The sequence below is a fragment of the Myzus persicae genome, unplaced genomic scaffold, assembly GCF_001856785.1.
Source record: "Myzus persicae strain clone G006 unplaced genomic scaffold, MPER_G0061.0, whole genome shotgun sequence".
Classification (NCBI taxonomy): Eukaryota; Metazoa; Arthropoda; class Insecta; order Hemiptera; family Aphididae; genus Myzus; species Myzus persicae.
The window spans coordinates 116,167-120,262 of NW_019103365.1; the positions used below are offsets into that span (position 1 = coordinate 116,167).

At 30.8% G+C, this 4,096-nt stretch overlaps 1 long non-coding RNA gene across 1 annotated transcript; it reads right to left on the minus strand.

The window, feature by feature from the left end:
• Positions 1–1,104: 1,104 nt before the first annotated feature.
• On the minus strand, positions 1,105–3,165 carry LOC111034381. The gene is made up of 4 exons (XR_002604530.1): positions 2,830–3,165; positions 2,592–2,754; positions 2,472–2,534; positions 1,105–1,266 (listed from the first exon to the last, which is right to left on the minus strand). It is a non-coding gene; the product is annotated as an uncharacterized LOC111034381 (long non-coding RNA).
• Positions 3,166–4,096: the final 931 nt, after the last annotated feature.

A 4,096-nucleotide genomic window follows, 5' to 3' on the forward strand; every position in this document is an offset into this window, starting at 1 on the left:
TTTTTGGTCAATTCTATATTATGTTCGGCTGGGTGGCTCGGCGGATTACTTTACTCCACACGCACACACACACACACACACACACACACACACACACACACACACACACACACACACACATATATATTATACGACCGAGTTGTTGTAGTGCGTACACGGTGCGTGGTTCACCCGCGGAGGGGAGCGAGGTGGTTAAACAAGACAGTCGTACACAATATTATTATATTACACAATCGTGTATTATTGCCGTATCCGTAGTCCGTAGTAATAATAATAATAATAATAATAATAATAATAATAATAATGATAATGATAATAATAATCGGATGGTCCTTCCGAACACGTTTTTATTTTCGTCATTATCGACTAAAATTTGATATCGCGTCGTGACGTAATGATAATAAGTTACTATGGGGTTGCGGGGATGTTGACGACCTAAGAAACACACAGAAATGGCCTAAAAAGAGTGCAAAAATGACCGGAAAACTTAAAAAAGGTCCAAAAAACTAATTAAGTAAGTGAAAAAAAATGTATTTATATTATATTGGAGACATTGGAGATATGGGTGTGACAGAGGGTGTAATGGTAATTTAAAATATGAATTATAAATTATAATATCAACGGACAATAGTATACATGTTTTACATTTTAAGATTATTACCTATATAAAACTACTGAAAATAAATCAAACTTGGGTTTAAAACTTGCTCTGATCTAAAATTTGAGAAATATGCTCCACATAGTATAAAAACTACAAAAAATGAGTTAAAATTTGAAAAAATGTTGAAAAATGTTGAAAAATAAAGAAAACAAAAAAATGCATTTATAGCTAAAAACGCATAAAATACAAAATAAAATTAGAATATTCTGCATCAAGGGAGCATGAAACAAATTTTTAGCTAGGGCAGCATTGTGTAGAATCAAAAGAAAAAAATGCAAAAGTCATCAACATTCAAACTCTAAATTAATAACAATAATAATACGAAATATTAAAATGTGAGATGATCTATTTTAAGTTGTTATGATAGACGAAGACATTTATTTTAGTTTATAAACTAATAGTATACTTATTCTTGGACGATAAACATACAACATATGGGCAGGTACTATATTAAGTAGTATTTTGATTTTGATTTCCAAGATTTTTTGGTAGGTAGGTACGTCGTTGATAACTGATATTTTGAAATCTCGCGGGTTACCGAAAATGTTTACTGCCTTCCCGAGGAATCTTCTTTCTCCACCGCAATATTGTTATACAACAGGTGCCTGCAATGATTTACACGATTTAACTCCAATTATTCATCACGTCATAAATCACGGTTTCTATAATCACTGGCGAAGTACACTATCCACACAGACTGTACAGAAAAATAACAGAGTTATCCGAATAGTCGGATTCAGATGGTTCTTCCGAATAAATTAAAATTTTTATCGGCAAAACCACGTCAAATCATGTTATAATATATCATGAGATTATCCGTACAACAGCTAGACGAAGATATTATTAGGTATATATAAACTACTATTCTCGGCCGATAAACATAACGTAATCATACTAAATAGTATTTTTATTTTAGTTTCTACGATATGTACAGGTATGTTATTATTAAAATGATTGATTTGTGACATTTGCATAAAACATGTAGATCGTCTTCCCACAGAACCGTTTTTCATCGTACACGTGCGGACGTGCGATGATTTAAATTTAATTGAATTACAATTTTACCAATCCATTACGGTGCCCACATACCTACTCAATGACCGAGTACACTCGACACCCATTAAACAACTACACAGCTGCACAGAGTTGTCGGTATATAATCGGAATTGTTCTTCTGAATAAATTAAAATTTTTATCGGCTAAATCACATACTGAATTAAATACTAAATAATACATAGTATGAGATTATCTATATCGAGCGGGTCCAACCCGCGGTCCTAATTTATACGCATTTTATAATGTGATAACTTGTGTATTATATTATTATAATACGTTTGCAATGATTATGAAATAAAATACAAATATTTTTTTCTTTTAGCGACCCCCCTAGTGTTTATAAATGTGTAAATTGCCCCGCCAATGACAAAAGGTTGGACCACCCTGATCCATTTAATAGACGGCAATATTATATAAACTGATATTTTCGGCCGATTATCATAGTATCACAGAGTTTTCTACGGTAGGCAACATTTTAACAATATGATATTGCCCACATATGATATTATAGAATATTATGTGTATGTATAGCTATTATGTAGCAGATACAAATATTAATATTTTTTGTTGGTAAGTATTTGAATTTTTTTCGAGTCTTCAAACACTTTTTATAGTAAAAAAAATGATTTGATTATCAACTTCGAGGGAAACTTCTGGCAAAAATTGTATCTAGTTGGTACATTTGAGAGGTCAAAGTGAAAGTTGTAAGTATACTTTTAAAAATAATTTGGAAAAACCAAAAAAAAATACTTACATTCGTTAACACGTCCATTACAGTGCCTATGCTTGAATGGTGGAGTACACTCGACACCTACAACTTTACAACAAAACAGAGTTATCCGTAAAATCAGATATTTGTTCTGAATAAATTTACATTTTGTTGACTAAATCAAATAATAATATTATTTATACAATACAATTATTCGATCCATTTATCCAACGCGTCGGACTTCTCTCTCTCCCTCTCTCTCTTTCTCTCGGTTTTGTCTAGTGCAGTTTGATATAAGATGACAAAGACGTTTTTGTTTTCACAGCTGCTGTTAACGATGATCAACCGTTATGCTTAAACGTCATTATGTCTATGACAGGGCAGATTTATTTATAACATTTACCTGTAATTCGGTATGGAATAAAATCGAAAAAAATTATTGTGGTCAAAGTGTTATTATTATATACATAATAATATTATGCGTTAATATTAATCTTTTCCAATATAGTCGGTTGATCACTGTTCGTAACTGCCCGTTCCGTCAGTAACAAAAATATGGACAAAAATCACCGATGTTGAGTACTTGAAATTGTCCCTCTATTTTAGATTTTGAGCCGAGTGAAGCGGAATCGAATGTATCTATTGATTTTACAGTGTGTTTATTTGTGTGTGAATGTGTAAACGATTTATAACTGATAAAATGCTTTGATTTTCTGCTCAAATGTATCTTTTCTGGTCGATAATGAATCTAGTACCTAATAAAATAATAATTTAACATATTAAATGAAATAATCTATAAAAATATAAAATAGATAAAAAAAATAAAATAAAATAGATATAATGTTAACTATTATTCTCTATCGGTAAACATAATAATATTTAAGTAATTTTTGGGTACCTATTATAGGCACCACAGGCATTAAGTGTAACATTATGTGTGAGTAAGAAAATTTTAAAGTTCTTATTATACTCGTAGGTACTTGTTTTTCATTTCTATGATTTTAAAATCATAAGTTTTTTTTAGATTTTTTTATTTTTGTGGACTCAGATATTTTTACACGTTGAAAAATGTTCAAGTGGGTTAGGCACCTAAAATAGTTTTGAATTTTTCAATAAATTGCCTATTTCAACTATGACTTAATCTATGACTAAATAACTATGACTTCAGTATGACTTAATCTAATAATTCTGTCTCGTCGGTTATAAGTATTCAACATCTGGTTTGTACTTTTATAATTAAATACGTATATTTGGTAAGAACTGGGGAGTAACAAACACATTCAAGGTTTACTTCATTATAATAATATTAAATTTTAATTTAGAACAAATTACCTAAATGGATTAGTCATAAGAGATAACTATATTTCATATTTTACTCATATCACTCAGATATCGTTCATATTCTCTTTAGCACCTACGTAGGTTTCCTACGCTTTAGGGTCTAAACCTCCCCAAAAATTTCAATAGCCCCTTGCAAACATATCATTTATATATTTAAGCTTATTCAATATTATTATAGTAGGAGTTTAGCCCCTGTCAGGCACGTCTTCAGAGACTTGCATGGGGGGAGGTCATTTTTCGAGCTAACGATAAATCGCAATAGGGGCTTAAAGAATATTCTAACCTGGAACGAAAGTTTGTCGATAAATAATCTATCATACTTACACATT